Source organism: Scyliorhinus canicula, chromosome 19 (genome assembly GCF_902713615.1).
Source record: "Scyliorhinus canicula chromosome 19, sScyCan1.1, whole genome shotgun sequence".
In the NCBI taxonomy this organism is placed as follows: Eukaryota; Metazoa; Chordata; class Chondrichthyes; order Carcharhiniformes; family Scyliorhinidae; genus Scyliorhinus; species Scyliorhinus canicula.
In genome coordinates, this window is record NC_052164.1 from 102625068 (window position 1) to 102637461 (window position 12394).

Genomic DNA, 12394 nt, shown 5'->3' on the forward strand with positions numbered 1-12394 from the left:
TCAGGGGTGATGTCAGGAAGAACCTCTTCACACAGAGGGGAGTGGAAACTGTGGTGTTGCTGTGAAATAATCAGCATGGTTGGTGTCATGTTCACAAAGACCACAAAATAGCTTTAACTTCAACAAAGCTATGATTTACTAAATTGGGATTCAGCTTAGTCCTTGAGAATACACAATTGATCAATAACATCGAACTACACTCATCTACTGCTAGTTTCACTATTGGTCTAAACTATAATCTAACCTTACTCACACTAGCGGCTCTTATGACCTTCACTAGCTATCTCCTGCGCACACTCCTCCCCTAAGGTCTAGAATCACTGCCTTATATAATTGTATCTGTAACTCCCTCTAGTGGCTACCCTTGACACTACATCAACCCTTGCAATGCTGATAGTTGTGATAATACCACAGAAGCCTGGAAATCTCGCCTCAAAAAAGCTGTTGAACCCCTTGTTTCAATTAAGGGCTGTTTTAACATAAAATATACCTATTGGTCAGTGTTATCACTCCTGTGATTTAGTAAGTCTTCCCTCAGTCTTGCGAATTGCAAATAGTTGGGATTCTCATACAGTCCTAACACTTCAGCACAAAACCTATCCCGATAGTGCCAGCACTAAGGGAGTGCTTCAGTGTTAGGCGCCAACTTTTGGGTGAGATGCCATCGCAAGTAGATGTGAAAGACGTTATAAAATGATTTTGAAGAACAGCAGCTTTCCAATACCCTGGCGAACATCACAAAAGAAAAACCCTGTGGTCACGGGTTTGAAACAGAAGTGACGTTTTGGATGATTCTGGAAATTCAAGCACATTATTGACAAAGATATTCAAGCTCCAAAAAAACTAAGAACTTTACTTGATCAGCAAGGACTTTGCTGTATGTCCTCTGCTTCATGCAGACTCAGCTGTCCCTTGACTGCAAAGTTTGAATTTTATGGGACGTTTTAAGTTCATAAAAGCAGTACATTAACTAGCCCCACCAGTGAGCTGATGCAGAGTTTGCCTGAGTGGAATTTAATATGGTACAACTGGAGAAGCAGGGATTCTGCTACTTTGAGAAGGGAAGGCTGAGGAGAGATTTTACAGGACAGATAATGTGAATGTGAACTCATGGAGGCTTCTTTATTGGAACAAAAAAGGTTTACAAGACTGCATCATGACTGTCAAGAAGGATAGACAGTTCATAGGGCAAAGTTGCACTCAGTGGAATGGGTTAAAGTGCGTCTGTTTCAATGCAAGGAGTGTCAGGAATAAGGGAGATGAACTTAGAGCATGGATCAGTACTTGGAACTACGATGTCGTGGCCATTACGGAGACATGGATTTCACAGGGGCAAGAATGGTTGTTAGATGTTCCGGGGTTTAGATGTTTTAAGAAGAATAGGAAGGGAGGTAAAAGAGGAGGGGGAGTGGCACTGTTAATTAGGGAGTGTATCACAGCTTCAGAAAAGGAGGTAGTTGAGGAGGGTTTGTCTACTGAGTCAGTATGGGTGGAAGTCAGAAACAAGAAAGGAGCAGTCACTTTATTGGGAGTTTTCTATAGACCCCCCAATGGCAGCAGAGAGATGTAGATTGGGCGGCAGATCTTGGAAAGGTGCAGAAGTAACAGAGTTGTTGTCATGGGTGACTTCAACTTCTCTAATATTGACTGGAACCTCCTTAGTGCAAATGGAGCAGATTTGTCAGGTGTGTACAGGAAGGATTCCTGGCTCAATATGTAGATGGGCCGACTAGGGGGCAGGCCATATTGGACTTGGTGCTCGGCAACGAACCAGGCCAGGTGTCAGATGGCTCGGTGAGAGAGCATTTTGGTGACAGTGACCACAACTCCTTGACCTTTACCATCGTCATGGAGAGGGATAAGAACACACAGTGTGGGAATGTATTTAATTGGGGGAGGGGAAATTAATGGGCTAGTTTAGCACACTAGGCTAAATCGCTGGCTTTTAAAGCAGACCAAGGCAGGCCAGCAGCACGGTTCAATTCCTGTACCAGCCTCCCGAACAGGCGCCAGAATATGGCTACTAGGGGTTTTTCACAGTAACTTCATTTGAAGCCTACTTGTGACAAGAAGCGATTTTCATTTCATTTTTCATTATACTGCTATTAGACAGGAGCTGAGGAGAATAAAGTGGAAACAATTATTCTTGGGGAAATGCACAATAGTAATGTGGGGATTGTTTAAGGAGCACATGCTGTGAGTGCTGAATTGTTTTGTCCCACTGAGACGAGGAAAGAAGGGTAAGGTGAAGGAGCCTTGGATGACAAGAGGGGGTTCTAGTCAAGAGGAAGAAGGAAGCTTACGTAAGGTTGAGGAAGCAAGGATCTGACGCAGCTCTGGAGGGTTACAAGGTAGAGGGTTACAAGGAAGGAACACAAAAATGGACTGAGGAGAGCTAGAAGGGGGCATGAAAAAGCCCTGGCGGGAAGGATTAGGGAAAACCCCAAGATGTTCTACACGTACGTGAGAAATAAGAGGATCATCAGAGTGAGAGTAGGGCCGATCAGGTATATTGGAGGGAACTTGTGCCTCAAGTCTGAAGAGATGGGAGAGGCCCTAAATGAATACTTTGCTTCAGTATTCACTAAAGAGAGGGACCTTGTTGCCCATGAGAACAGTGTGAAACAGGTTAATAGACTCAATCAGGTTGATATTAAGAAGGAGGATGTGCTGGTGCTTTTGAAAAGCATCAGGATAGATAAGTCCCCTGGGCCTGATGGGATATACCCAAGGTTACTACGGGAAGCGAGGGAGGCTGCGCCGTTGGCGATGATCTTTGCGTCCTCACTCTCCACTGGAGTAGTACCAAATGATTGGAGGGAGGCAAATGTCCTCTATTCAAGAGAGGGAATAGGGAAATCCCTGGGAATTACAGACCCAGTCGTACGTCTGGTGAGCAAAATATTGGAAAGGATTCTGAGAGATAGGATTTATTATTATTTAGAAAAGCATAATTTGATTAAAGATAGTCAGCATGGCTTTGTGAGGGGCAGGTCATGCCTCACAAGCCTCATTGAATTCTTTGAGGCTATAACGAGGCACATTGATGAAGGTCAGGCAGTGGATGTGGTGTATATGGATTTCAGTAAGGCATTTGATAAGGTTCCCCATGGTAGGCTCATTCAGAAAGTTGGAGGCATGGAATACAGAGAAATCTGGCTGTCTGGATACAGAATTGGCTGGCCGAAAAAAGACAGCGAGGGGGAGTGGATGGAAAGTATTCTGCCTGGAGGTCGGTGACCAGTGGTGTCCCGCAGGGATCTGTTCTGGGATTTCTGCTCTTTGTTGTTTTTAGAAATGACTTGGATGAGTAAGTGGAAGGGTGGGTTAGTAAGTTTGCCGATGACACAAAGGTTGGGGGAGTTGTAGATAGCGTTGAGAGTTGTTGCAGAGCTGGGCTGAGAAGTGGCAGATGGAGTTCAACTTTTATAAATGTGAAGTGATTCATTTGAAAGGTTGAATTTGAATGTTGAATACAGGATTAAAGGCAGGATTCTTGGAAGTGTGGAGGAACAGAGGGATCTTTGGGTCCACGTACATAGATCCCTCAAAGTTGCCACCCAGGTTGATAGGGTTGTTAAGAAGGCTTATGGTGTGTTGGCTTTCATTAACAGGGGGATTGAGTTTAAGAGCCACGAGGTTTTGCTGCAGCTTTATAAAACTCTAGTTAGACCACACTTGGAATATTGTGTCCAGTTCTGGTCGCCTCATTATAGGAAGGATGTGGATGCTTTGGAGAGGGTGCAGAGGAGATTTACCAGGATACTGCCTGGACGGGAGGGCATGTCTTATGAAGAAAGGTTGAGGGAGCTAGGGCTTTTCTCACATGCAGCAAATAAGGCAGAGAGGTGACTTGATAGAGGTGTACAAGGTGATGAGAGGCATGGATAGAATGGATAGCCAGAGACTTTTCCCCAGGGTGGAAATGGCTGTCACGAGGGGGACATAATTTTAAGGTGATTGGAGGAAGGTATAGGGGAGATGTCAGAGGTAGGTTCTTTACACAGAGCATGGTGGGTGTGTGGAATGCTCTGCCAGCAGAGGTGGTGGAGTCAGAGTCATTAGGGACATTTAAGCGACTCTTAGACAGACACATGGACAGGAGTAAATTGAAGGGGTGTAGATTAGGTTGATCTTAGATTAGGATAATTGGTTGGTACAACATCGTGGGCTGAAGGGCCTGCACTGTGCTGTATTGTTCTATGTTCTATGAGTTGCATGCTTGCATAGTGTTATAATCTGCCTGATTATTACTGTCTGGGGACTATTGACTATCCCACAATCCTTAGTGAGTGTGAGCTCCCCCAATGAGGGGAGGGCGGAGAAATCATTAGCAGAGCCATCTGCATAAATAGAGCTGGCCAGTGTGGAACCAGCTAAAGAAGAGAGAGCAGTGGTGGGGTACTGCTGTTGTTGTAGGCATGTAATTGTAAATAAAGTTATTTCTTTTGAATCTACAAACTCGTGCTGGATTCTTCGTGGCCCTCACAAAATATAGTACACTCCATTACTAAGGAAACCCCTCTCCCTAGACCCCGCCGTACGTCTTGTTTGGATTGTTTAGACTTTGTGACCCTTACTCAGTAAGATTGCTCTTAAAGGGACAATCACCACAGATAGAGGGAAACCGTTTCCATTGGCAGTACGGTTGCTAACCAGAGAACACATTTGTGGCAATTGTGAAAAGAACTAGCGGGGAAATTAGGTTTTCTTTGTGTCATGAATGATCTGACATTCACTGTCTGAAAGGGTGGTAGAAGAAGAATAAATAGTACATTTCCAAAACATACTTTATGAAGCAGAAAATTGACAAGGGCAAATAGCCTTCATTGTGCTATAATATTTGACGATTCTCAGAGAGTCCTGCTTGAATGTGTTTGGGTGGCCTTAATCCAGTTCACAGCAGGTATGAGCATTCAGCATGGACCACTTTTAACACAGCAACGTTGCCAATCCCACTCAGAGGCCACAGTGTGGCGGATGACAAATGAAAATAAATGTCATGTGGGTCTATTGAGGTGGTCCAAGAGGTTCCCTCTGGGCAAACACCTTAATGAACACAGATTTCCCATTATACAGATATTCTGCTCAATTTCCTCGACCTGCTATTTCTCTGCCATGAAGTATTTCTCCCCCTTACAAAAGTATCTGATTTAATTGAAAACCTTGAGTTGGGCATAGACCTAACGTTACAAAGTGGGGGTTGGCTCTGAGATGTGCAAGAGAGCCTGACTATTAAAGACGAGGCTGTGAAAACTAAGATGGAAGGTTGTGTTCGGGTATCTGTGAAAATACGAGTCTGAATTGGCAAACAGTAATGTCACACCAAACAGGGCAGAGGAGATGGGTAGGGTAATTTATGCTCAAATTGAGGCTGGGAGGAGGGAGTACAATTATGCTCAGGATTTCAATTTGCCAGAGATTCATTCAGAAGATTATAGTGTGAATAAGAAGTTGCTTTACTTTTTTCTCTGCGTGATTTTGGGTTGCTACACAACTCGGATGGTTGTGAAAATTACAAATGGGAGATAACATTGAACTTTCTATCGGGCCATGGCCAGGATCTAGTTAAAGCTACTCAGTAGTAAGCTCACAGTCACAGCAACATGAGGGAGTTTGAAGTCAGATTTTCAAAAAGGACTCTTACCTTCAGGAAAAAGAGAAATCAAGAAATAAAGAACTTGCATTGATATAGCGCCCTGCACAATCTCAAATTATGTTACAGCCAATGATGTACTCCGCGCAGTTTTAACACAGAAAATGTAGCAGCCAGTTTTCAAACAAGATCCAATGAACAGTAATGTGACGATGACTTGTTTTAGTGATGGTGGTTGAGGATTTCTGTGTAAGCCGCTCTTCGTGGTGTTCCACTGGGCGGTGCTTGCGTTGTTTGCTTGCTTCCCGTTTGTAGACTAAAACTCAACAAGAGTCCTTTATGTATTGCAGGACCCCGTTTTCTATCGATTAAAAAGGCTCCCAATTAAATCAAGGCCCTCTCAGATTCTGCACCGTCAGCTGTGAGTGTGGGTTCTCTATGCTGAATCTCGGATAGGCCCCTTTTGGAATACTGTGCATAGGTTTCTCTGCATATTACAAAAGAAACTTGGGACAGAACTTTCAGTCCTATTAGCAGCGGATTTAATGGCGGGTGGGGGTGCAACGTGGCAGGAGTTGAAAAATTATTTTCCCGACAGTGTGACATGACAGCGAATATGTGCACTCTCGTCCGTCATGACAGGTCATCGTTCTGCCAAAGGTTAGCATGAAACTCTTCTGCATCCTGTTGATGTGTTGCAGATGAAGACCTGACCAGAATTTTCCCCTCTGTCCAATCACCGGCTGCGCCAGTGTGATATCACGTTGGCCAAGAAAAACATCCAAACCAACGTAGCGTGGACATGCCAGTGCTCATTCAGGAGTAGGCCTCAGACTGCCTGAAGATGGAGGTCTCCAGCAACTGAGAACCCTGGAACACCAAGTGCAGCAGTGATGAATGGGTGGAACATCAACCATGTGGACCTTCACACCACAGGAGCTCCCAGGAAGTGGATTGGCCTGCTGCAGGCGGACAGCTGCATGGGGTACTGTCGGATGGGATGATCTATGCTGCGGCAGGGGGGATTAGCTGAGGGGAGAGGGATGTAGAGGGCCTGAAGTGGATGCTAGGGAGGTTGGGGGTGATGAGAAAAGAGAGGTGCTGCAAGGGGCCCTGGAATGGGTGAGCTGTTATGAGGGAGGGAAGGGCCAAGATGAAGTGCGGGAGGCTGGGCAGGGACCGGGATGGCAGAGAAGAGTGGGAAAGGGGATCAGAGGGAGGTGTCTGTAGTGTCAACTGATGAGTCCCAATAAAGGGGGAATTATCGATTGCAAGGGATTGTGAAGGCTTAAGGGGGTTGGTAGAGTGGAACACTGAGGGTTCGGCGATGATGGGTAAAGAGGCGCTGAGGACTATCAGCAGGGATATGAAAATAAAAGTGGATTCTGAGGTAGGCAGGATTGGAGGGGAAGTGCATGTTTACTGTAATGGGGGTGGGCTCCTCAGAGGGTGATGGGGCAGGGTTGAAGGGTAACTACGGGAAAGTCAAATATTACACCTGGGATGTGAATTGTTATGGGACAAGGGGTAAAGATATTGTACTGCACGTTGAAGATAACACAAAGCTTGGCCGCTCACAGCTAAGTAGAGTCTTGTGGTGGAGATCTTGAGATGCTGCATGGGAGTTGGGTAATCGGGGGTGAGATGTGATGGTCATCTCGGCTGGACATCTGAAGGGGAACCCCAGCTCGTACCGACAATGCCAGGGCATTGGAACTGATGAGCACGTGAAGGGCAAAGGCTCAGTGTGCGCAGGAAAGCTCCTTCATGAAAGCCTAGAGCCCTGGCAAAGTCCTTTGGTCCAATGCACATGCCTGAGTCTCCATGGATGTCCCTCCATAGACGGTAGGATAGGGGGTCGGGTCACATGCACAGGCTTAAGGACTACCTGGCCAATAAATCACATTCAACCTCATTAAATAAACCACGTCAGAACTTGTTGAAGTGCAAGTGTCCTCTATGACAGGAGCGAGACTCATAATGCTCAGTAATATTTACACTGTTGGATGGAGTAAATGGAATGTATTTTTTTAAAGAAAATAAGAACAGGAGGAGGCCATTCGGCCCTTCGAGCCTGCTCTACCATTCATTATGATTATGGCTGATCATTCAACTCAATGCCCTGATCCCACCTTTCCCCCACAGCCTCGGGTCCCCTCCGCCCCAAGTGCTATACCTAATTGCTTCTTGAAAACATACAGGGGCATAATTAAGGAACTGCAGAACAAATATATCCTAGCAGTTGTAAACTTCATTGAGAGATGGCAAGAATCATCACTACGGGAAATAGTTGGAATTTCAACCCAATATTAAGCAAGATGTCAGGATCCTGAATGTTCTGTGTGATGGTCGCATTTATACAGAACTTTCAGCGCTAAAAATGGTCCAACTGGTCTACTCCAGCATTTATCCTGCAGGTGAGTCTCCTCTGACTGTCCTTCATCTCACCCCATCTGAATATTTTTCTCATCCAGCTTCCCTTTAAGCTGCAGGGGAGATTCAGGATGGGACGTCAGCAACATTGCAGTGGGTCGATAGCTGCTTGGAGGAATCCCTAAGGCTATGGGCGCAGGAGATGACGCCGGCAATGAGTGGCACTGAGGCCAACACTGCTAGGGTGGCGACCACAGTGGGTAGCCTGGAGCACAAGGTCAGCAGCATGAAAGGTGGTGTCCAAGGCGTTGCTCACTTCCATGGCTGAGGGCCTCAACTGCATGTCCCAGTCGCTGAGGTGTCCCAGATGCAGATGGACACTGCTCAGGCAATCCAGAGCGTGGTCCAGTCACAGAGGAGCACTGCAGAGGGCATCGACCCTGTGTTGTGGACGTTGGGGAGCTGCCAGCGCTGGCAGCGCCAGGTGAAACAGGGGACTCTGGAGCTCACTCCAGCTGTCCCTCCACCCCAAAGTGGCCCAGGGTCCTACATCGTCCGGTAGGAGGGAGCACCGGAGACCGACCAGGAGCCTGCCAACAGGGAGACGAGGGCAGTCTCCAAATCTCCAGAGTCCCTCCCTCCCGGAGCATCTCGAGGTCAGCTGACAGAACAGAGTGGCACGACGAGGCATGTGCCAGCGGCAAGTCGGCTGGGACCATCCGGCCCCAGACTCTCCAGAGGGAATGCCAGGAGCACCAAAGGCCACAGAGCGTGGGGAGCAGCAGGCTGTCTCCACCTCTGATGCGCATCCTGGGGACACACCTGGACGTGGTGGCAGAGCACAAAGGGATAAACAGGTACCGGATCAAAGATAGCGGACTGAGGGGGATGGGGGAGGGCACCATCTGTAGCTTGGGACAGTTAACATTTTGATTGTGCACCATTACACCTGAGACATGTGAATCCTCTGTCACGCTATTCTTAGGTCGGTAGAGCTCAGCTCCCAGCCGGTTATCATGATCCTCCTGCCTTGTACATTGACCCGCTGACAGTGCCGACACAGGCCCAACAGCCTGGAGATGTGGTCAGGGGGTGGAACCATGTCCTGTTAAAGAAGAGCACTCCCAGTTCCCCTGGTGTGTGCAAGGCGACATGCGTGCCATCTGTTACCCGCTGGACCTGGGGCAACCCGGCAATGATGGAGAATCCTGCTGCCTGGCCATCTTATTGGGCTTGGTCCAGGTCAAAGTTTATATAGTCTGATACCTGGGGCATATAGGGCGTCCGTGACTTCACGCATGTACTTGTGGGCTGTAGAAATGCCACATAAGACCCCACTCAAGCCCTGGAATGAACCCGAAGTGCAGACATTCAGGGTTGTTGTGATCTTGGCGGCCAACAGGAGAGGGTGTGCCCCTCCTCCACATGGTGCCAAGTCAGCAAGAACATGGCACAGGTGCCACCCCGTCCCGTTGTTGATGCGGCCGGGTCTTCAAGCTTTGGGCTGCCACCTTGAGCCTCCATCAACACTGTTGCCCCCTGGCTGCCCGGACTGCGACCAGCACGGGTACCGGGAGGTGAGCTGCACCGAATCCACCCCCACCCATCATGTGATATCTGTAAAAAATTGGAGAAAGTGAGAGCCCGCCCATCAGTTACGGATTCCACCCCGGGACACTCGAGTCTCACAGCTTCCCCCCCACGCTTATGTTTCCCGCCTCTCCCAGGGTGCCATCCAATGAGCCAGTTGTGCTGAGGGGCTCCGCCCAGCACACTCACCCCGGCCACAACAGGGGACCCTGAGCATCGGACCCCAGACTCCAGACCCCGGGAACTTGGACTGGGCTCAGGTAGCCCACCCCCCCCCCCCCCCCCCGATCGGTGTGAGTACCCAGTTTTGAAGGTGGCTCCTCGCCTCCTCCAACCTCCACCCCAGCCGTTGTGCTCGCTGTGGAGCCGGTTAGATCACGGCAGGCCGTTAGAGAGGGGGATCCGTCCAATTAACGATATGCAAAATGTGCCTCAAATGGTGCCAATTGGTTGGTCGCCACCTCCAGGCAGGATCCGGTACCCGCCAACGGGAATGGGCTGGTTAGATCAGAAACTGATTGGCGTCCGGCACGGATCCCAATTTTGGCCTCTCCTGCGATCTAACCGGCTCCCTCGGGTCCCCGCTGGGCGCAATGCGGCCATTAGATCGCGCCCAGAATGTCCTCCCGCTCTCCCCTTCCTCACACACCCCCCCTTGTCCCCTGTTCTAATACCTCTCTCTTTAATATGACCATTTTATGAAGCAACGTGGAATCATTTTATGACATTAAAGGTGCTGTATAAATGCAAGTTGTTGTTGCTGCAAAGCTCCCTGCCGCACATTATTTAACCGAGCAACATAGAAGAGCAGCTCCTGTAAACACAATCGTTTCTATCATTAGACCTTCAGCATCAGTAAATCAGTTTGACATTAATGCATCCTGGAAACATTTTGGTTTACAATGTACTCAGACCAGAATCTTAAATACTGCAAAAGGCGTAAAGCATCTAAGTGAAAAGTGGTGTTCAAGTAAACAATAAATAGAATCATTCTGACATGTTACTGTGACTGCCATGGAATACCTAAAAATCTACAACTGCCCATCAATCAGCACTCAATGCAACAGTGTACATGACGACCTGGGTCACTGTATACAAGGGTGTACATGACGACCTGGGTCTCTGTATACAGGGTGTACATGATAGACCTGGGTCTCTGTATACAAGGGTGTACATGACGACCTGGGTCTCTGTATACAGGGTGTACATGACGACCTGGGTCTCTGTATACAAGGGTGTACATGACAGACCTGGGTCACTGTATACAAGGGTGTACATGACGACCTGGGTCTCTGTATACATGGTGTACATGACGACCTGGGTCACTGTATACAGGGTGTACATGACAGACCTGGGTCACTGTAGAAGATCTGTACGTGATACCAGATTTGGGGCAAATTTCCCGTATTCGTAGAGGCCTCGCTATGTATTAATAGTGACATAATGATGCAAGGGCCAGTCCAGTTCCAGCTGTAAATATGTATTGCTCATGTCCTGTTTGGTGATAGTGCATCCACCAGTCAGCATGGCGTACAGGTCCCTATGGAAGGCATGGTGTAGTGGTCGAGCCAGTTTGTATTCCCGTCAGAAGCGACCAGCCCATCCGGTTTCAGGGACCGCCGGCACGGCCCAGTCAGTGAAGCGCATGGGCCGAATGATTCCGTGACTCTCCAATCAGTTGGGTTTTGCATCCACCTTATCCAGAAGGCGTAGGGGGACTGGATGTGCCCGGAAATAGGGTGGCTGAGTCATCGGGTCCACCTGAAATTTTGCCACATTTTGGACACCCCGCTGTATGCGGTAAAAAGTTTTCCTTTTTAAAAAAATAATTTTTATCCATTCGGCCAGCACTGAGACCACATTTTCAGCTCATTAAAAAATAATAATGAAAGGCTTGCAATTATATAGCGCTTGTCACAATTTCAGGATGCGTCAAAGTACCGTACAGCCAATGCAGTACAAATAAATTGCAGTCGCTGTTGTAATGTGGAACATGCAGCAGAGAATTTGAAGACAGCAAGATTCCCCAAGCAGAAATATGCTCATGACCAGATTGTTGTGTTCTGTGGTTCCACCGTTGACAAAGATACACACAGAACATACATGTGTTTAACTGGAATGATGATTTATTGTCTAACACGTGGAAAGATATCTGGCTGATTTATATACAGACAAAGTTACTCAAATTCCTCGGGAGCTACTCCCAGTGCGACCATCCTGTTGTACATCCTACTACCAACTGGTGGGTCACTTCAGTCACATGATAGATGTCTGACACCACCCGCTGGCCGGAGGTCATTCTGATGATTACATGTGATGATATGCAACTTTGTACATTTATACAACTGTATACATTTATATGTGCACGCATATCGCCACACAGATTATCTGAAATGGTGAGTTTGTGAACTGTTTATCTTCGCCAGGAGACGGGGAGAATTGCAATTACAAATTGATTGGTGCATGCAATGAAAAACTCTCCTCGATCCGCCCTCGACGAGCTGTGTCTGCCTGCTTCCTGAAATTAGCTTGTGGTTTTTCTCTGAAATTCTGGTATTCTTTATTCCATCGGCATTATTGTTGATAAGTTTGGTCTGAAATTGACTATTAGTCACGGAGCCTGTTTAATGCCTCAGCAGAGTATGGCTACAATGAGACAACCAATCTTGCAGATCCAGCACTAACTCAACACAACTATCAGCTGACAAACTTCCCATTGGAGCGACACTCACTCTGCTCATATTAAAAATCACCAGAGCATGACTAAGCCACCAGGCTAAATCCCTTCACAACTGTCCCAAATCTGACAATGCATAAAGGCTGGGAATTGTATTG